Below are 24,099 nucleotides of genomic sequence, written 5' to 3'. Positions count from 1 at the left end.
TATCCCGTTCATGAGAAATTGCTTTATAATGTAAACGCAGCTATCTCGCAGAGTCGTTATTGAAAAATGCAATTTAACTCGAGCCGACTTACGTTTTTATCTGTTATTTCATTTGGCTACGATCTTTCATATTTGATATGCTACTCTAGATCTTTCATTTCGTAAGATAGAAAGAGAACTAAATTTATGCCGCGACTTCGGCTCTAATTTTGTTCGTTTTCCGCCGTAATCGGTGTAGCTGTGAAGGAATATTTGTGAAAATTATGATTTTAAATTGGGACCCCAGGAAGTTTTTACAAGTTAGCTATTGACTGCAATTTTAACTGGTGTTAAGTGATGATTCAGTCTAAGATGATAGCGGACTAACCTAGCAGTTATGTTAAATCGATTCCCCTGAGGGTAGGACATCCATACTCCTTAACAGGTTAGCCCACAAGGTGCAGTCAAGGGCTAACTTGTAGTGGAATGAAAATAAATAAATAACAATTACATTTATACTTTTAGTTCGGCTTTCATAAAAGAATATAGTCAATACCACAAACTTGATTAAATTTAGTCTAGTATTTCCACACTGACGCTTGAAACAGTGGCTTTCAAGGGAAGTTTTTAATTTGCGGCTAGCAAGTGCTGCAACGATTTGCCAACACCGATGAGATAGGACTCGGTTGGAACATTTAGGTCTAAATTAATGCAATTTATCTTTAAGCACAACAAAAAATACTCCAACCTTACTTAGCTAATTTATTATACATAAGTTATAGTTTAAAAATCAATTTAAATATAACTTATACCTACACAAACAAGATAAAAGTATATCCAGTGTAGGCAATGTAGAAAATTCCATTCAGGCCATCAAAACAATTTGTTGTAGGTACTACTGCTTTTTTATGTTATCATAAAAAGCCAACCAATGTGTATATATATATATATATATAAAATATATAAAATTATATGGATATGTATATATATATTTAAAAGGCAAAGAGGAGTGACTGACTGACTGATCTATCAGCGTACAGCTCTAACCATTTGACGGATCGGGCTGAAAGTGATAAGTGTATCGCATATTTTAAACGTTCCAACTCCAAATGCATCAAATAGAGGAATGAAAATTTATATGAAAGTTTCTGATTAATTTACCTTCATATTTTTCTATTAGCACAAGACATTTTTTAAACCTTTGTAGTTAAAATTTACCAAATCACAAATTGAACTTAGCGTGAGCGAAGCCGCGGGCAGAAGCTAGTTAAGTATATACAATTAAGAATAAGTAAATTGAATGAAAACAATTATTTTACTTTGCTTAAAGCTAATTGGATTGATCTGCGGAATTCAGCCAGTCAACCACAATGTACGTCTACAATATTTAACTTGTTATAAACTTGACATAATCTAAGGAGAGGTGACAAAAAATTTGTATGACTGAAATAGTGAGAGTTTTCTCTTGTTATAAGATTTCATTAATGAATCCCTAAATTTTTAGTTTATCTATAATCATCATCATATGAACCAATAACAGGCCCACTACAGGACACGGGTCTCCCCCCACAATGAGACGCGGTTATGTAGAACTCTCGGACATGCAGGTTTCCTTCACCGCTAAAGGATATTTTAATTGCTTAAACCGCACTCAACTTAAAAGTTTGAGGTGCTTTTTGGGATTCGAACTCGTCCCCTCGAAAGTGAAGTTGAAGTCCTACCCACTGGGCTATCACCGCTACACGCATATATTCAGCATGTATAATACTACTATGCAATAAACTGTGTTATCGAATAAGATATAACAAGCTATATTTAATAAAGTTCAGTACACAGTAATTTCAATTTAAAACGTGCCCGACCTTTGTCGCATCAGCGGGCAGTCTATCAATTACGGTAATGCTTGGCCTCGCGCGGCCCCATGGGGCACATCGACCTACATATTGTACAGATTATGCCCCACCGCTCTTTATGGGGATAATTGATGGGGTAAAGCGAGATTTCTGAGGTCCATCAACATCATCGTCATTATCATTGCTCGTGTAAATGAAACCCGAAATAATACTTTGCAGGCTTTAGAGGTACATTATGTACATACTCTGAGACTTATCTGTGAAACCGAAAACCTAATAGTTTTTGAGTAAACCACTGCCATCGTTTTTACTGAGAGAAATCAGATATAGCCCTAAACATCACACGCAAAATTCGAAGGCGTACCTACTAAAGTGACTCCTGTCATTTTATTACGTACGCGTCGCGTAGCGTAGGTATTAGGTACTTTTGTCTTCAATAGAGTTGTTTCTAAAGTATACATTTAGAATGTTTTGAATTCGTTTGTATGGAAAAAAAATACATATGCTTCTTTTGATTTAAAATCTTTTAAATAACTTACGAAATATACCTATACATCCTTCAATTTAAAATAATTATTTCGTAATTCTGTTACACGTTGTATGTCGAAAATATTGGATGTATTTTTATGTAAATATATTTTATTTTTTACTTTGCGCTCCATCCATGTTCCACCTTTTTATGGGCTTCGCACGCTCAGTTTGTCTTTAAAAGATCACTTTTAGTGATAAGTCCGCCTTTGCACTATAACACTAAGCACTATTCCTAATTTCCTTGTATTGTTTCTTTGTGTTTTAGTGCAATAGAGTTTTTCTATTTTATTCTGTCATTATCGAAAGCCCACTATGGGGAACGGGTCTAATCTCAGAAAAATCTGAGTTTTGGCCGAAGCCAAGTACAAGTTGTTAGGGCGTATAGTACATACGTTTATTTAATACGTAAGTAAGTATAAACAAATAAACAAAAATTTATAACATTATTACGGATTCAAAAATAGTTGATGGGAATTAATGGACTATAAGGTTGCCTGGCAGATATCGCTACTTAGCGATAAGGCCGCCTTTTCTATCCTGCTTCATTTTTTTAAATAAATAAAATAAATATAAGAGCAAGAATCGCGACAGGCATAGAATCAATTAAGGTAATGCATGGTCTGACATAGCATCATGATTCACCTACATATTTATGTCGGTGCTTGTACGGTGAACTAAACTTTAAGTCTTGTAAGTTTTTTATATAATTCTAATCTAAAATATAAGTGTATATACTAACATAGGCGTTTAAGTTGCACTACTAACAAATGGGCCTTAATTGTCATAAAAATGAAATTTATTATTATTATTATTATTATTTACAGTTTATATCCAGCTTGGAAACATTATCTGCGATCAAATTATGCAATCTGGTTCTGAACTCAATTAACATCTGTTTATATTTTTCCCATTATCATTACTAACCTTTTAAATTTCACACTGCTAAGCAAATGTATTATTTTTTTGATAGCAGAAATAGATCACATTTTCCCTCAGACTCATTTGATTGAAACAGAAGGAGGAAACATAATTGATGGGAATTTATGGTGCAGAAGGGAAAATTACATAGTTCTAGTGAAACTAACCTAGACCTATGCCGCAGCGGACAGAATCAATTAAGGTAATGCTTTGCCTCACGTAGCCCCATGAGTCCCATCGACCTACATATTTTACAGATTATACCCCACCTTGGAAACCTTATCAAATTATGCACGCTACTTCTGACTCAAACAACTTTATGACACTTATTGTTAGTGCTTTAATTTTTAAAGTAATAATTGTCGGACCAAGCACATTGCGCACCTGATGGTTAGTGGAAAAACATCGTCTATAAACAGAAAAAAACTATACAAGGATCACGTCATACTAAGTGCCTTCTGTGTATCAACCTGAGGCCAATTCAGTGATGTATTTATTTATCTATTTTTATTCATACTCTTTATTTGTACACCAAGTTTAGAAAAACAAAAAAAAAGTTAGCTATTGACTGCAATTTTAACTGGTGTTAAGTGATGATTCAGTCTAAGATGATAGCGGACTAACCTAGCAGTTATGTTAAATCGATTCCCCTGAGGGTAGGACATCCATACTCCTTAACAGGTTAGCCCACAAGGTGCAGTCAAGGGCTAACTTGTAGTGGAATGAAAATAAATAAATAACAATTACATTTATACTTTTAGTTCGGCTTTCATAAAAGAATATAGTCAATACCACAAACTTGATTAAATTTAGTCTAGTATTTCCACACTGACGCTTGAAACAGTGGCTTTCAAGGGAAGTTTTTAATTTGCGGCTAGCAAGTGCTGCAACGATTTGCCAACACCGATGAGATAGGACTCGGTTGGAACATTTAGGTCTAAATTAATGCAATTTATCTTTAAGCACAACAAAAAATACTCCAACCTTACTTAGCTAATTTATTATACATAAGTTATAGTTTAAAAATCAATTTAAATATAACTTATACCTACACAAACAAGATAAAAGTATATCCAGTGTAGGCAATGTAGAAAATTCCATTCAGGCCATCAAAACAATTTGTTGTAGGTACTACTGCTTTTTTATGTTATCATAAAAAGCCAACCAATGTATATATATTTTATATATATGTATATATAAGCATATACATATATAAAAGGCAAAGGGGAGTGACTGACTGACTGATCTATCAGCGTACAGCTCTAACCATTTGACGGATCGGGCTGAAAGTGATAAGTGTATCGCATATTTTAAACGTTCCAACTCCAAAGGCATCAAATAGAGGAATGAAAATTTATATGAAAGTTTCTGATTAATTTACCTTCATATTTATCTATTAGCACAAGACATTTTTTAAACCTTTGTAGTTAAAATTTACCAAATCACAAATTGAACTTAGCGTGAGCGTAGCCGCGGGCAAAAGCTAGTTAAGTATATACAATTAAGAATAAGTAAATTGAATGAAAACAATTATTTTACTTTGCTTAAAGCTAATTGGATTGATCTGCGGAATTCGGCCAGTGAACCACAATGTACGTCTACAATATTTAACTTGTTATAAACTTGACATAATCTAAGGAGAGGTGACAAAAAATTTGTATGACTGAAATAGTGACAAGAGTTTTCTCTTGTTATTCGATTTCAAATAATGAATCCCTAAATTTTTAGTTTATCTATAATCATCATCATATGAACCAATAACAGGCCCACTACAGGGCACGGGTCTCCCCCCACAATGAGACGCGGTTATGTAGAACTCTCGGACATGCAGGTTTCCTTCACCGCTAAAGGATATTTTAATTGCTTAAACCGCACTCAACTTAAAAGTTTGAGGTGCTTTTTGGGATTCGAACTCGTCCCCTCGAAAGTGAAGTTGAAGTCCTACCCACTGGGCTATCACCGCTACACGCATATATTCAGCATATATAATACTACTATGCAATAAACTGTGTTATCGAATAAGATATAACAAGCTATATTTAATAAAGTTCAGTACACAGTAATTTCAATTTAAAACGTGCCCGACCTTTGTCGCATCAGCGGGCAGTCTATCAATTACGGTAATGCTTGGCCTCGCGCGGCCCCATGGGGCACATCGACCTACATATTGTACAGATTATGCCCCACCGCTCTTTATGGGGATAATTGATGGGGTAAAGCGAGATTTCTGAGGTCCATCAACATCATCGTCATTATCATTGCTCGTGTAAATGAAACCCGAAATAATACTTTGCAGGCTTTAGAGGTACATTATGTACATACTCTGAGACTTATCTGTGAAACCGAAAACCTAATAGTTTTTGAGTAAACCACTGCCATCGTTTTTACTGAGAGAAATCAGATATAGCCCTAAACATCACACGCAAAATTCGAAGGCGTACCTACTAAAGTGACTCCTGTCATTTTATTACGTACGCGTCGCGTAGCGTAGGTATTAGGTACTTTTGTCTTCAATAGAGTTGTTTCTAAAGTATACATTTAGAATGTTTTGAATTCGTTTGTATGGAAAAAAAATACATATGCTTCTTTTGATTTAAAATCTTTTAAATAACTTACGAAATATACCTATACATCCTTCAATTTAAAATAATTATTTCGTAATTCTGTTACACGTTGTATGTCGAAAATATTGGATGTATTTTTATGTAAATATATTTTATTTTTTACTTTGCGCTCCATCCATGTTCCACCTTTTTATGGGCTTCGCACGCTCAGTTTGTCTTTAAAAGATCACTTTTAGTGATAAGTCCGCCTTTGCACTATAACACTAAGCACTATTCCTAATTTCCTTGTATTGTTTCTTTGTGTTTTAGTGCAATAGAGTTTTTCTATTTTATTCTGTCATTATCGAAAGCCCACTATGGGGAACGGGTCTAATCTCAGAAAAATCTGAGTTTTGGCCGAAGCCAAGTACAAGTTGTTAGGGCGTATAGTACATACGTTTATTTAATACGTAAGTAAGTATAAACAAATAAACAAAAATTTATAACATTATTACGGATTCAAAAATAGTTGATGGGAATTAATGGACTATACGGTTGCCTGGCAGATATCGCTACTTAGCGATAAGGCCGCCTTTTCTATCCTGCTTCATTTTTCTAAATAAATAAAATAAATATAAGAGCAAGAATCGCGACAGGCATAGAATCAATTAAGGTAATGCATGGTCTGACATAGCATCATGATTCACCTACATATTTATGTCGGTGCTTGTACGGTGAACTAAACTTTAAGTCTTGTAAGTTTTTTATATAATTCTAATCTAAAATATAAGTATATATACTAACATAGGCGTTTAAGTTGCACTACTAACAAATGGGCCTTAATTGTCATAAAAATGAAATTTATTATTATTATTATTATTATTTACAGTTTATATCCAGCTTGGAAACATTATCTGCGATCAAATTATGCAATCTGGTTCTGAACTCAATTAACATCTGTTTATATTTTTCCCATTATCATTACTAACCTTTTAAATTTCACACTGCTAAGCAAATGTATTATTTTTTGATAGCAGAAATAGATCACATTTTCCCTCAGACTCATTTGATTGAAACAGAAGGAGGAAACATAATTGATGGGAATTTATGGTGCAGAAGGGAAAATTACATAGTTCTAGTGAAACTAACCTAGACCTATGCCGCAGCGGACAGAATCAATTAAGGTAATGCTTTGCCTCACGTAGCCCCATGAGTCCCATCGACCTACATATTTTACAGATTATACCCCACCTTGGAAACCTTATCAAATTATGCACGCTACTTCTGACTCAAACAACTTTATGACACTTATTGTTAGTGCTTTAATTTTTAAAGTAATAATTGTCGGACCAAGCACATTGCGCACCTGATGGTTAGTGGAAAAACATCGTCTATAAACAGAAAAAAACTATACAAGGATCACGTCATACTAAGTGCCTTCTGTGTATCAACCTGAGGCCAATCCAGTGATGTATTTATTTATCTATTTTTATTCATACTCTTTATTTGTACACCCAGTTTAGAAAAACAAAAAAAAAAAGAATGGAAGGATGCAAAAGGCAGCCTTATCGCTAAGTAGCGCTCTCTGCCAGGCAACTTTCGGATTAGAAAAACGAAAAGGTAAACGAAATGTAGCCAATAAAAAAAATATTTATTATTATTATTCTTATTATTTCCCCAGACGAGCTCCGTCACAAAACGCTCTACTACTTATGGCAAAAGTAGATAGATAGCATAAAAAACCTTTATTACTTTTTTTTCGATCCTATCAGATGATTTTAGGTAGAAAGCGCAAAACCTAGTCTACAATGTTGTTCTTATATATAACTCACTGGACGCGAATTTTTTCAATATTTCATCAAAAGCAAGACCTTTTACAGGCTTTACATTAGAGGATCAGTATTTTGTAATACTTTTTGACGACTTCCCTGGCGCAGCGGAAAGAGCTGTGGGCTTAACTGGGGGTCCCGGGTTCAATCTCTGGCAGGGGAAATCTGGGAATTCATAATTTTTGAATTTTCTCTGGTTGATTTGGTGGGAAGCTTCTGATGTGGTTTCTTAATTCTCTACCGACAAAGACGTGCTGCTAAGAATTTAGCGCTCCGATACGATGTCGCATAGATATCGACAAGAGGTAATGGTTTAATATAACTGCCATACAAGGAGAGATCGCATTCGAGGACAAACTTGTATTAAAATAAATAAAAAATAGTTAAAATACAAAGCTCATGCACAGTAACTTCTTGTTCTTTTGACACCTGCTCTTTTGGCTCCGAGGAGTGTATCAATTACGGCAGATAATAGCGGCATGGCCCCGCAGAACCCCATCGGGGCCATCAACCCACACAATATTGTACAAAATATGCCCCACCACTCTTTACCTTAGTAAACGATGGGGCGAGGCAAGACCCTAACGTTTACGCCGCTGAATATGCAATTTGTCACGCTTTTAAATCCGATGAAGATTTAAGGAAAACAATTATTTTTAATTCACAAATAATTGATGTGAAATAATGGCCCAAGGGCGAAAATGTCATGGAGAGTTGTAAAAAGTTTTCTTTCATGGCGGAGTTTATGCCAGCTAATAGAGACAAATGACGTTTAGGGGGGCAATCAATGTTAATGGAGGTATATAAGGTATTTTGTATCGGGGTCACTCGGACATACAGCTCTGTTTCAAAAGCTGTAAATTTTATATGATTCCCTGAACTTCTAGCAGTAGGAGAGCTTCTTGTGACAGAGCTCGTTCGGAGGAGTACGGCCATGCTTATCTCTGCCGCTAAATAGCGATGATCCGGTCCGTAGAGTGCGGTTGCCGGCCCATTACAGGGCACGGGTCTTGTAAAAAAAACTATAATATAAAAATAGAAATGGATTTTCATATGTAAATTAAACCTTCCCATAATACCTATAGTAAATGCCCCATATACCCCAATCGTCATATCAACCGATAGACGTCCACTGCTGGACATAACTCTATGGTAGGGAGTTCCAAATTCCACGGCTCCGTGCCGCTTGGATCCAGCGGTTACCTGCGACGCGCTTAATGTCGTCTGTCTACCTCGTTAGGGGTCGACCAACGATATGTTTACCCGTTCGGGGCTGCCATTCCAGCACCTTCGGAACCCAACGTAGAACCATTTCTCCGAACTGTGTGCGCAGCAAGGGATATTAAATTTACTTTCAGATATTTTTCGAAGCTCACTAACATCGAATACTTAATGAGAAGTTAAGTACATTACGTAGAGAGTGGTGGGCTATAATCCGTAGGTAGATGGTCCCCATGGGGCTAAATGTGGCTATTCATCACCGTAATTGACGGCCGACTGGCGCAGTGGGGAGCGGCCCTGCTTTCTGAGTCCTAGGTCGTGGGTTCGATTCCCACAGCTGGAAAATGTATGTCTGGGTGTGTATCTGTATATTATATTCATAAAAATATTCAACAGCTATCTTAGTACCCGTAACACAAGCTACGCTTACTTTGGGGCTAGATGGCGATGTTTGTGTTGTCGTAGTGTTATAATTACTTAAGATCGGGTCTCATAATCGGTGAATCATAATAATTATAATATTATTATCCCAGGAGAACCCAGTACCTACTCGCGTAGAAAAGGAAAATAATTTTACATTTAAATCGAACATATCTATAATGAGGGTTAAGGAAAAAGGATATAAAAATCACAATTTTATATTTCGGTCAATACTTTTGATGCATATTCGTGACTGTTTTGACTTCAGGCTATCTATGACTTTAAGGATACATGATATAAAATAATATCCTTTGAGATATTTGAATATTTAAAGTGGGGCAAAGTAAATAAAAATATATAATTCGTTTCAATACGGAGTTTGTATAGTATTATAGTATGTTGGTATATAAATAGAATAGATTAGATATCTTATAGTCATCTTTATCGTCATCATCAATTTTAATTAAATAACAAATTATTTTTATCCTATCAAAATGGAAAACTCAGCTCAATTGTGGAGTAATATAAAATAGCAAAGTATACATTTTAGATCTCTTATCGCTATAGATCTGTAAAGTCTGAGTAAACTCATAACTTTACTCAAAATTCAAAATTCATTTATTTCAAGTAGGCCTAATATAAGCACTTTTAAAACGTCAAGTCTGGCTGTGTGTAGTGACTCTACCTCGGAAGGCAGATTCTACTGAGAAGAAGCCGGCAAGAAACTCAACAGTTGCTCTTTTCCAACATCAGACATTCAACATATCTGTAATCTTTTGATAAGTTGCGTAGAAAAAAAGTAATTTGTTAAAAATTGTATGGATATATTCTGGCAATAAACATTCATCTATAGATTACGGTTAGATTGAATAGATATAGAAAGTGGACGGTAGTTGTATACGAGACAGATTAATGTCAAAATAATGGGTATCGACATCATTAAGGTTTCAGTTTTGTTGATCTAGTCATTTAAATAGAGCAGCAACCATTAATACCAATGTACCATATGTATATATATATATATATATATATGTAGGCGTAAGACCTGACATCAGAACTAAATTAATAACTCTGGTTTATTCACAAACTATTCAATCACTTCAAAAGTCTGAGCCGGTTACAACTTAATTTGTCTCTTACGATTTTCACCGCATTTACTTTAGAGATGATCACGAGCGATAGAACATAATTTTAATTGTCATTTAACAAATCACAAAATACTAAATTAACTTAACAATTTCAGTATTGACTTATGGAAATAAAAGTAAAATGGCGGTTTGTTATGATAGACCACGGTCCGTGCACCGAATCGGTCAGACCCTAATCATAGACTAAAAAACTTATCTGACAAGAATGTCATCTAAGGAAAAATGTCACAGAATATATTTAACGATCGGTACACGTGTCGTCAGCGCTTCCTGTCGCTGTCTATCATCAATCAGCTGTCACCGCCGTCATATATATATTATATATATATTACTATTGTCTACCAATCCGCACTGGGCCAGCGTAGACTACGGCCTAAACTCTTCTCATTGTGGAAGGAGACCCGTGCCCTGTAGTGGGCCGGTAATGGGTTGATATGATGATGACTATGATGGACTTGTTTATCGTAGTGACGAAAGACCCTTCCTTTCTCGTAAGCAGGTTATTTTGGTAAGAAAGAAAGAAAGAAAGCTCTATTTGGATATACAGAATTAAAATACAACTTAATAGTCTACACAACAATTATAGGAACGGTGTGATCTCAAAATGGTCTTCACTCAGCATGTTTGCAGTGCCTGTTAAAGACACAGCGCTGATCTTCCGTGAAGCCAGACGTGACGTTTGGACGGTAGGCAACGACAGAGCGACGCTTAAAAACTATGGATATGCTATAAAATAATATAATTTAAAAGTATTATAAAATTAAAAAAAAAGAAAAATGTGTAATAATAAATAAAAATAATATAAAAGATTTGTTTTACTCAATCGGTCGATCAGACCGATACAAATATGTAAAATAAAAAAGAATAAACACACGTAGGCCCTCTTGTTCAAATGTTTTGTTGTTGGAAAAGATATTCTCTTAATTTCTTTTTAGACGAGAGTTTAGACAAGCTGATATCTCGTAATGGCGGTTAAATGCTATTACTCATTTTGGTTCTATAGAATACATATAGAGTACCGGTAAAACAAAGAACAATATTTTGCTTTTACGAGTAGTTACTAACCAAAAGAAGCTGGCATGATTTATAACCTTGTCTCGTTATAACTATGTCTTAAAGTCAGAGCGAAGTCAAACTAGGTACAATCTATGGATTTTGTCTTTAGCTGTCACTTTAGCATCAAAGCGTTTATAAAGTAGATCACAAAGGTTTATCAGTTGAGGTTTGTCCTTTGTTCAATATTTCAGTTACTCGGAACGATATGCCGTGACGCGTAGCAATTTATCATTTTTCGTCTCTAAACCGTTTTGATTGATCGCTTATTTGGAAATAAAACTCACTGTAAGTAACATCTGGGAACTATACTCGCGATGTTATTTGTATATGCTGGTGTATTATCATCATTATAATATAACGATTGACTTCCACAGCGGGGCATAGATATTTTGTAGTCCAAAGTCTATTCAAATTCAAATTCAAAATTTCTTTATTCATGTAGGCCTATCACAGACACTTATGAAGCGTTCATACATATGTGTTTACATAATTGTAAGGGGATGGTGATAACTTCGTACGCCAACTTAAACCTAAAGCTACGAGGGTTCCAAACGCGCCCTGGTCTAAGAAGAGTCCACAACAAACTTAGCCGGGTATTTTAGTACTAGTAGAGTTTCTTGTAACAGCGCGTGTCCGGAGTAGTACTACCGCTATGGTTATTTTTGCCGCTAACCAGCATTGTTGCAATGCTGTGTTCTTTTCTGAAGGAGGGGGTCACCGCTGTAATAACAGGCGCATGAGGCTTAACATTTACACCTCAGTTTGGTAACCAAAAGTTACCAAACTGAGGGCGGCAGAAACTGGTAGGGCGGCAGAAATAAAATAATAAAATAGAGAATAATATAGATAATTATAAAAAAGAAAAGTTATTAATAATTAATAAAAAAAAACATGTAGCTCTTCCACAGGCCCTAGTGCAATGCATGTCTCCATTTATGTGAGGTGGTGGTGACAACTGCATTCGTTAACTTTACGCTGTAGTTTAAAGTGGACGGTACCCGGTTCGATCTCCAGCAAGAGCAATTTGGAAATTTATTATTTCAGATTTTTCTCTGGCCTTGTCTTATGGGAGTCTTCGGCTGAGGCTAGTTACCAAGGGTGGTAACTAGGCTCGGCCGAAGACTTCCATCTACGTCGGTAGGGACCGACGTAGACGTGCCGCTAAGCACTTTAGAGTTCCGGCACAATGTCGCGTAGAGACCGATAAGGCGTATAGGTTTAAAATAACGTTGTGGAGAACTCTCAGGCATGCAAGTTTTCTCACGATGTTTCCGTTTAAAGCAAGTGATATTTAAATTAAAAAAGCACATAGCTCCGAAAAGTAAATGGTGCGTGCCGGGGCTCGAACTCGGTCTCCACGTAACGAAAGCCGAAGCCTTATCCTAGTAGGCATCAACGCTTCATATTTAGTAACTTATTTAAATATCTTGCGAACTACAACAACACACTAAAGTCTGGGTATGAACGTATTAATTAGTGGCTTAGCGACATGCGGCGAGATGTTCTAGTTCCGTGAACTACCGAGGTTTGAAGACTAAAATCTTGTGACGTGAAGTAATTTTAGCAGTGCTCCTTTGTATTACATAGCTCTAACTTTCTATTCTGTCTTGTTTAAGTCTTTGTTAGTCTAAGTTAGATAGGTACTATAGACACTACAGACACATCGGTTTTAGTATGATGCTGTATAAAAACTGAAAAGGAAGATGTAGAATTATGTTCCGTGTTACAAAAAGGACAGGGAGCGTTATACCAGATTCTCAAAATACCAGTTTTTACCATAATACAAGATTCCTCAAATACCAGATTTTATCATAATACCATTTTCTCAAAATACTAGATTTATTTTTAGGGGATTTTTTTAAGGGGGCTGGCTGAAAAACAGGGCTTCGCTTTTTAGTATGCAGCCAGATGTAGGTAATATTTAAAAATTAACCACGACAGTAGTTCCTGTGAAACCATTCCGCCGTTTCCAAGCAAACACATTCCCTCGCCTTTCGATTATCCATCGATCATCTCCGCCCCACATCGACGTAGAATGATTACATTTCAAAATAATTCTGAACCGGAAATCCGGGAATTCTTTTTAACGAACCGGCAAGGCTGCCTGTCTATCGGAATTGTAAAATCACAGTGACTATATGAGATATTATAGTAGTCTAGGCCGATTCGCTCTAATCGCCTAGTAAATAGTTTCGAAGCGGGGATAGCCGTAGTGGGTAGGACTTCGGCTTCACTTTCGGGGGGCTGAGTTCGGATCCCAGCACGCACGTCTAACTTATCTCAGTAAGGTTTAAGCAATTAAAATATCACTTGCTTCATCGGTGAAGGAAAATATCGGGAGGAAACCAGCATGCCTGACAGTTCTTCATAATATTCTCCAAGGTGTGTGGACTGGGCCAACGTGAAGGATTATGGCCTTAACGCCTTCATTGTGGGAGGAGGCCGGTATTGCTTTACCACCGATATACAACAGCCTGACATTGACATGTTTTAAGATAACCTAGAAATTTTTAGAAAGAAAATTGAATAGGACAGAAATATTTATGTTCTTTTAAGAATAATTAATCAACCTATATTTATAGTAAATTTTTATTTTTATTTACTATTAATTATCGGTTTGTCATATTAGTTTACCTAGATCATATATTTGCTGCTGACTATGTGACAGACAATCCACATCAAAAACGGGAAGACGTAGTTAAACTTGAAATTTTAAGATAATATTCTTTTAGCACCCTAAAGAAGCACAACCCTGTACAAGGAAATGTTTTTTATTTAATTGTACCCCTAATGTGGAGCGGAAAAGAAATTTCAAAGAAGTAATTTTTCTAGTTTTGTCCATGAAACTTGGTATATGGCTTTCGGCCCAGTAAATATATTAAAGCAGTATGGCAACTACGAACAAACAATCGAAACAGCACACTCACAGATGATGAGCGCACCGACGTGGCTTTAAAGCAAGTACCCCCAACTAGAATCCTGCGATAGCTTCGGGCCTCGTCGGTACGTGCATCTGTGTGAGTGAGCCGTTTCGAACGTTGGTTCATACATTCCATATTGATTTAAGTATATCTTTACTTTCGGTTAAAAAAATAAGAAACATAAAATGTTTCACGGTTTTGAAAGTACTGAGTATCTCCAAACAGTGGTACGTTTACGTCTATCAGTACACGATAACATACGTTTTGACTATAAGATAACTGTAGTATAAAGGTGTGTCATATACAACGTGTAAATAAAAATAGAAACAATGGCTTTAGAGGTACATTATGTTCTGTCTCTTAGACTGATCTGTGAAACAAAAGACCTATTTTTTTTTTAATAAAAAACCACTGCCATAGTTTTTACTGAAATAAATCAGGTACAGCCCTAACATGCAAAATTAAAATCATCAAGTACGCGCCGCGTAGCGTAGGTACTATGCGCGTGTCGGTCAATATGTTCAATAGGGTTGTCGTAAGTAAACGCTTAGAATGTTTTGAATTCGTTTGTATGGAAAGAAAAATATGCTTCTTTTGATTTAATATCTTTACAGGGTGATTCCTTACGAAATATACTACTACATCCTTCAATATTATTTCGTAATTCTGTTCCATGTTGTATAACGGTGCAAATTGCATTGCGAGTGTTGTTTCTATTACGATTTCATACATAATCTCGGCCCAGCTACATGGGTTGGAATTTAAAACGATTAAGTCTTCAAAGTTCAGAGGCCCTAAGTCAACTTAATTACGAGTGCCTTAGCTCAGAGTTCGTTGAGAAAGTTTGTTTTGTTAAGCAAATAGGCATTCCAACTGGTTTTATTTGCATGCCTGTGACAAAGTTGGAATCGGTTTGTAACTGGTAGGATGTATTGCGTATATTTGCTTATGAGTTTGTTTATTAAAACATACATGATTGATTATACAAACATATATTTATCATCGCTATCGTTATCAACCAATTATCAGCACGCTACAATGGTCTTCTCTTTGAAGAAAAAGGGTTCAGGACGTTAGTCACCACGCCGGCCAAGTGCAGTTTGGTGAAATACATAGTACATACATATGTTATATGGAAAACAGAAAAATAAATGCGTCCTCCCGACACGAGACACCGGACAGAAGTCGCGCGTGTAAGTCAAAGTAAAGGCAAAACTGGAGTAAAATAATAAAAATTTTACTGAAATATTGAAACACGATTACGGAGAAATTGGAATATTAAAACCCGACTACGGAGAAATTCAATTTTTATAGGAATCTAAAAATGGGTTCCATATAAGTGGAAACAAGTAGGTACCTATAAAAATATTTAATAACACGGACCTCAGGAATACGCGGTTTTTTGGTTTTTCATGAATCCTGCGGGATGTACAGTTAGTTACCCGGGATGAAAAGTAGCCTATGTTAATCCAGGGTATAATCTATCTCCGGGCGTCTAACAAAGCCAACAAAAGGGACATGCGGTGGTTTTTAGTTCGGGTATACCTCCTTCAGAGGGGGGGGACCCCGTCCTGCCCAAGGGTAGTAGGGAGTAACAAGCATCCATTCATCCATACAAACTTTTGGATTTATAACATAAGTGGGATAGTTTCCCACTAACCATTCACCACCCACTTACCGTGGGCTATATACGTGGTTTGTGCACGTGACTGCAATATCCCCAGGCGTTAAGTGATGATGCAGTCTAAGATGGTAGCGGGCTAACCTGTTAAGGCAGTTATATTAAACCTATCCCCTAATCTGTATCTACGCGACACCGTACCGGAACGCTAATCGCTTAGCGATTACGTCTAAGTCGTTGGGGTGGTAAATAGCCTCGACCAAAGCCTCCCACCGGACTAGACCAGAGAAAATTCAGAAATTATAAATTGCCGGGAACGAACCCGGGACCTGCCACTTAAACCCACAGCGCTACCCGCCGCGCCAGGGAGGTCGACAAAATAGGAAGCAAAGTGTAGATTTAAAAAATAAGAAGTACTTTGTAAATTAATATGGTTCGAATATAATTGAAAGCAAATCTAAGAGGTGCTAACAGCAATTCGTGACAGCGCAATGCGTGATACAAGTATGACGGACAGTTTGTAAGTTCAATTATTACTATCAATAGTAAATATCCTAGAAGTTATGCTTATCTTAGTTCCGCATGTAAATTTCTACCTTTCTACATCTCGCATTGTCATTTGAAAATATTTAAGAAGCGATTTCGTTAGAGCAATAAGTTACACCCAAGCTTTTTTTAATCGTTTACGTAACAACATCTACACTAAAACCTACCCCTTTTTTGTTACAAAAAGCATCATCATATGGTTATGATGGATGGTTATATACATTGTAGTTACAAATATAATGATAAATATCAAGTGAACAGTGGTAAATTTTAAGTTTTGGAGGTGGGCGTGATCACTTTTATGTAGTTTCATACTTTTACAGTGATCATCGTTTCATTCATTAGTGGTTAAGATATGTTATTGTTCACAAATAAATAAAAATAAATAAAATAAATAAACACAAAAAAAATAAAATTGAAAAATGTACATTAACACATCAACACATTGTCGGCCCACAATGAGAACGGTTTAAGGCCGTATTGGTGGACTCCACACACCTTTGAGAATATTATGTAGGACTCTCAGGCATGCAGGTTTCATCACGTTGTTTTACTTCCCCGTTGAGGCAACCGATATCTATGAGTATATTCATATAATGTTGTGATATTGCACGCCTCATAAGCGAAGCGTAGAGGTGGGTATTACTGTAAGTTTACGCACACCGAGTGATTCTCCAACTTAAAATATCACGTTTTTATTGTTTACTAGCTGTTGCCTGCAACTTCGTCTGCGATTGTTTTTGTTTTTCGAAACACATGTGGCATGCAATTTAGGTTAGGTTTTTAAATCGGTTATCTTTTGACGGCGTTATGGTGTAAAATCGTCAAACACTTTGCATCCCCTCTCCCAAAGGAACCGAGCTTAATGTCGGGATAAAAAGTATTCAATATTACTTCTAACACTTCCAAGAATATGTGTACAAAGTTTCATGAGGATCGGTTACATTGACATTTATAATATTAGTAGCTTTCATAAGTGAATATAAATAGACAAATGTTGAGAAAAAACACTATAAAATATTTTTAAATCTCTTTTTAATATTTAAACTTATTAAAGCATTGTTTAAAAAAGTTCTGTCTTGGACGTCCGTGTGTCTGTATGTGCGGATCCCGTTACTTGTGGTCACGATAACTAGCGAAATACTTCACTTATCGAGTTGTTTTTTTTTTTATAGGCTTCAGTAATTTGAGGAATAAAAGCCTATTACGTTCACGGTATAATTCGATGTAGTTTAATTATTATTTAATAAATTAAATGAGAATGAGATAATGAGGCGTGCACTTTTGGATTTTCCAGCTATTTCTATCAATAAAAACGTACATAATTTAGACTAGTTAGACGGGCGTGCTGGGATTGGAACTCGGCCCCCCGAAAGTAAGTTCGAGCTCATGTCCAATGTGCTATCAGCGCTTGTGAAGAAAAAGAGGAATAATATTCAGTGAGCGGAAGCATTCACACATCCAGAAAACTTAAACGAAACGTTTTACATCAACGATTCTGCTAAAGCAGGAAACGGCTCATATCATAATATATTAGAAATATCATATATGAGAGACCAGAAAAAAAAAATATTTTAGAATTCGACGATACTTGAAGTATGTCATTAAATTGATTGACACTATAGATTGTATATGAAGTAAATTTAAAAGGCCTTTAAATTATACATGCTTAGAATCCATCAACCCAAATCCATAAAGTCCTCCAATCCAATCCAATCCAATCCAATAGCTCTCAACTTTCTAAAACAGTGATATTTAAATAATTTGACTTGTATTTATAATGTTTTACCTGTAATAAAAACTCTTTGGTACTTTTTGGAGCTGGCTGGCCTTAATTACATTGATCATCATCATCACCCGCACCCTGTTTGGGTCCCACTGCTGGGCATAGGCCTCCTGTTTCATAGGAGAGACTTGAAATATTTCAAGTAGGACGAATATAAGCACTTTTGAAAATCAAGTATGTTTGTAGTGACTCTATCAGTTATAGAGCATGGAGCCATCACGCTGTTCCAATGCGTGATAATATCCGGGATCGACGACTCAAGGTGAGCTCGGTTCACATAACTAATTTCCGAACACCAGTCGGGTGCTGAAATTTATTTAAACAGAAAAACATAATATCTAACAATTTTTGAACAGATCCAGGACTTTAAAATTGCCATTAAGCTATCGGCAACCGAGTTAAAATTTTGGTTAAAAGTTCATTATAGATATTCTTAAGAAAGCGTCATACCGTTTCCCGTGACGGCATACGCGTCAAATTTACTGCCAGGCTGCGCTAATAGATGGTTCACATCAATAAATATTCATGCCAAAAGGACGAAGGTAACGGTGGCATCCTGATGTGGAAGGCATTTAGTTAAAACGTACGAAACTCTTTTCATCTATGTTTCTGAAACGTATCGCTAAGGTTTAGAACGCTCTTCCGGCATCAGCGTTACATATAACTCAATACCTTCAAGGCAAGAGTGAATAGGTATTTTCTAAGGAAGCGCGCTCCAACTTAGACGACATCATTGCTTTCCATCAAGCATGACAGTGGTCTAACTAATTAAAAAAAAAAACGGAAAATGTTGGTATACCAAAAATTAATTCGCCATTATCGCTTACACTTGGCATGTGTCGTAAAGCGATCGTAAAGCTTGTAACTGTACATTTTACGCGCGCATTTATACGCTTTAATGGGGCATGACGTCACTTCCGATAGCGTAGGTCTAGGGTTGCGCGGTTTACGGTTTTACTATCGTACCTTTTTTATTAATAACTAGCTGTTACCCACTTTCTTCGTCCGTTTTTATTACGGTTATATATGTATATGGATATATAGTAGGCTATGTTACTCTGTGTACTTTCAACCTAGCCTATGCCAGAAATCAAGTGGATTGGTTTCAAACACACTTGTTCATTTATAATATTTGTAAGGATTAGCAGACGAAGCAAGTGACCTGATCATCATCATGATCATGATATAAACCCATTACCAGCCAACTACAGAGCACGGGTCTCCTTCCACAATGAGAAGGGGTTAAGGCTGTAGTCCACTACGCTGGCCCAGTGCGGATTGGTGGACTCCACACACCTTTGAGAACATTATGTAGAGCTCTTAGGCATCCAGGTTCCTCACGATGTTTTCCTTCACCGTTGAAGCATGTGATATTTTAATAAATAACTTAGAAAAGTTACAGCTGCCTGCTGCGCTGGGATTTGAACTCAGCCAAAAGTAAAGTTGACCTCCTGCCCAATGCGTTATCGCCACTTCATGGTGGTCTGATGGTAACTTGAAAACCATTACCATTATAAACAGAGCAGCACTTTGCTCACAAGGAACACGTTTTGCAAATGGCGTCCCTATGTCCATCATCTAGAAGTCTCATGTGCATTTAGTTTACCTGGCAACAGTTCAGACAGGCACACCATTACTGGCACAGCATTACTGGCACAGCATTACTGCTTGGTGGCAGAATTAAGCATGGCGGTAGTACTTTCCCTGACGAGATCTTTCACTAAACTCTGACCTCTTCTACTGACCTATATTTAGTTTATTGCTCAAAAAGGCAGCGTTTATTGTGAACTATTAGCCGTACAACGCTGAGGAGATCCGACCACCATCTTGATTTAATTTTTATGAGACAATTTAGACCGTAAACTTTTTTAATTTCAAAAAGAATTGTCGATATTATTTTGATGCCTTTGGATAAGACTAAATCAGCTTACTAGTATCCGCATTGGCGTTGGATGCCTCTTTCTTGTTGTTTTATATAAGTAGGTATTGTAATTTTTTTTGCGCGTTAATTTTGGAATTAGTTTTGCTATATTATATATTGGTGTTGATTGATTTTGAATAAAAATGTCTATGGCGTAATCTAGGCTATCCTATTTTAATACTTAATAAATATTATATTTATAATCAAATACCATATTAATTTATACCACTCCAGTTAAACCACCTCCTAATAGTTGCATGAAAAACGTGCGTAGAGCTTATTTTTGATAATCGGTTGGGCTATTTTTGAGGATCTGTGCACAAGAAGACATGCGCACAAGAAAATTATTCCTGCATATTAACTCATCTATCACTTTAAAAAAATACGGGTAACGCATGCTAGCTTTAATGAACCACAAGATTTGTTTATCGATATTATGATCTTATCAAACACGAAGGCATCCCTAGCGAAAGTCAATTTAGCGACAGCTTGTAATGGGATTGGAAACATTCGGCAAAGAGCGAGGTGACGGCGCTCCACAAGTTATACGCATCAGCGTTCAAAGTACGTGAAGCCAACTCAAAACTAATTGGAATAACTTTTTAATAAGACAAATTTTGTGTCAAGAGTTTAAGTTGAGTCTGACCTACTCTTGCAAAGGCAGTGCGATTTATGTACCTCACCGTCATTATATCGACTTATTACAGGCCCACTACAGAGCACGGGTCTCCTCCCACGATAAAAATTGGTTAAGGCTGTAGTCCACCACGCTTGCCCAGTGCGGAACGGTGGACTTCACATTTCTTTGAGAACATTATGAACTCTCAGGCATGTAGGATCCCTCACGATGTTTCCTTCAGCGTTGAAGCTTAAGAAGTAATATTTTAGTTACTAAAAAGACACGCCTTTGAGAACAAGAAGGAGAACTCTCAGGCATACCTACTGGTTTCCTCACGATATTTTTCTTCAAAGTTAAAGAAAGTTTAACGGCGTAAAACGCACTTAATTTCGAAAATTTAAAGCAACGCACATCGAACTCTGTCTCCCAGAACCGGGGCAGAACAACTAGGATATCACCAGGCAGCACCGAAGCCCCCAACAAGGTAACTTTGCAATGCTGAATGCAAGCCCCATTGTGTCTACGCGGAGAACAGCCCTCGGACATGGCAATTAAAATCCGGACCGTTTTGTTTTTCCGACCCAGTTCGCCGGGAGCCGGCCGAGCCGTTATTAGAATTGCCTGTTTGCTATCGGGTGACCAGGCGGCGTGAAGCTTTTAACAACTGTCCAAAATTGTACACTTTTATAAGATTTTTGATTTTAATTATAATTTAAGCAATTTTTTCGTGAATTTTTAATTTGAAGTATGTTTTAAAATCAATGAATAAATAACACGTTTATTTATATTGATGTTTACTGCCAATTGCGATTTAGTTACCCAGTGCTCTTTAATACACAAAATGCGTTAATATCCTTATATAAAGTATTTAAAAAAATATTTTACATGAAAAAATAATAGAAAACACAGTAAGACAAGTATAAAAAAATATACTATAGGTATGCGTATGAGATTACCGCGCTCGCACTCGAAGTAATCTCGTTTCGATGAATACGGAAACATTAAATTAGTTATCCGCTTGCCTTCATGATTTTTTTTGCGAACTATTGTTACAAGTTCACTAAACCTCAACCTACCGCGTCGCATGAATTCAGCAGTTTGGTGTGCTCCTAAAGGCCGAAGTGAGATGTAAAAAGACGTAAACATGTCTCGAAAATTTGACTGTTTCTTATAGTTTTTCAAATCTTCCTCGTAGTTCTAGAGATTAGTGCGTTCAAACAAACAAAAATGTAACTTTTTTAGGTAAATAATACAACGAAATAAATAGTAGCGGAACGATAACGTAAGAGTTAATTAACAAATAAATAACAATAATATAAATAAGAATAGATTAATTAATAATCGTAAATTATATATCCATCACTGAAAGTCCTTTTCAGTTATTGACTTTTTGTTTATTTCTAACAAATATTATGAAAATTTAGCTTTATTTAAATAGACAAACTGCTGATATTCACGCGCTGACGTCAACACTTCAAGTTTTTTATCAGGTACTGCATACCTAGATAGTGAACTATGATACCGTATCGTACATTAGAACCGTACTCCGCTGCGCTGGATGTCGTACTGGCGGATCATCGAGCTATTGTGTTCGCGTGCGCTAGCCATGCCGTGCGTACTCTTAGCAATGTACAGGTTGCTTCGAAAACGTTCCTTGATCACAAGGTTTTATTTAATAAACTAAATGAAGTTGACTGGACGCTAACTAATACAATGAATTGTCCAAATCAAATTCTTAAATTTATTACCGATTCTCATACGGAAGCTATCACCTCAGCTAGTAAAAAAAGCACCCATAAACGAGGGAATCAGCATTTTAGGGCTCCGTGGATTGACTTTAACATTATAAAACTTTGCGATAGAAGGGATAAACTGTTTAGCTTGTGGAAAAAAAATCCTAATGATGCCAAATTAAGATTAGACTATATAAAATCACGTAATAAAGCTTATAAAGTACTAGAAGACCGACGAAATTTATATTATGTTAAACGTATAAATACCAACTTTAATAACTCTAAAAAAATTTATAAACTAATAAATGAAATGATGGGTCGTGTATCCTTATCTATTGATGATTCCATTTTAAAAGCCTTTGAATCACAGAGGTTATCCAGTAACGCCATTGCTAATGGTTTTGCAAACGAATTCGACAAGGCTGTTAAATCGATAATTCCGACCTGCAATTCCAAGCTATTGGACCCTTGTTTGTATACCAAGTCAGTGAACTCCTCCATTTTATTTCAGAAAGCGACATGCACTAAAATTTCTAAGATTATTCAAAACTTAAATTCAAGTAAAGCGCCAGGAGCGGACAGCATTAAGGTTAGCCACATAAAGACGGCTAGGGATAAAATTTCTTTAGCTATAGCAAATCTAATTAACAGCAGTGTCAAAAGCGGTTTCTACCCTGAAAATTTAAAAAAAGGATGTGTTCGACCAGTTTTTAAAAAAGGGAAACGCAATGATTTTTTAAACTACCGACCAATCACGCTTTTATCGTCGGTAGACAAAATTGTGGAAAAATTTGTCTGCGAACAAATTCATACATTTTATAAGAAGAACGAAGTAATTTACCGCAACCAATATGGATTTCAGCAGGGAAAGGGATCAATAGATCTTCTCTCAATATTTTCTGACGAAGTTAATGAACAGCTTAACCAAAAAAAACATGTACTTGCACTGTTCATAGACTTCTCGCGCGCTTTCGACACTTTGAACCATAATCTTCTTCAAAGTAAACTAGAAACATGTGGTGTCCGCGGTCCTTTGCTCGCTTGGTGCGCAAACTACCTTCGCAAACGCACATTTAGTGTACGGATTGATAACGCCTACAGCGACACTCATGTGGTTAGTGAAGGCACGGCTCAGGGTTCCGTCCTCGGCCCGTTGCACTTCTTGACGTATGTGAATGACATGAGCAACTGTATAAAGCATTGTTCATGTTACCAATTCGCGGACGATACTTGCATCATCTTTGCTGGTCGGGACCCTGACAAGATCTGTGAAGCATTGCAGATGGATTTTAACACCCTGACCATGTGGTGTCACGATGCGGGCTTAGTTCTTAATGTGAAAAAAACCAAACTGATTCATATTAGATCACCATATCTAAAATTCATTCCCTTTAAAAATATTATAGCTCACGATCATGCTTGTCTACACAGTGTAAATTATAATTCATGTAAGT

General features: G+C 36.4%; 1 protein-coding gene across 1 annotated transcript in view; it reads right to left on the bottom strand.

Annotated features, from left to right (window-relative positions):
* Positions 1-24,099, bottom strand: part of LOC120631601 (neuroglobin-like) — a 71,690-nt gene that overhangs the window by 23,589 nt on the left and 24,002 nt on the right. The window lies entirely within an intron of this gene.

Source organism: Pararge aegeria, chromosome 18, assembly GCF_905163445.1.
Source record: "Pararge aegeria chromosome 18, ilParAegt1.1, whole genome shotgun sequence".
Taxonomy (NCBI): Eukaryota; Metazoa; Arthropoda; class Insecta; order Lepidoptera; family Nymphalidae; genus Pararge; species Pararge aegeria.
The sequence above is the reverse complement of the archived record's forward strand: the minus strand, read 5'-3'. Positions and strand labels throughout refer to the sequence as shown.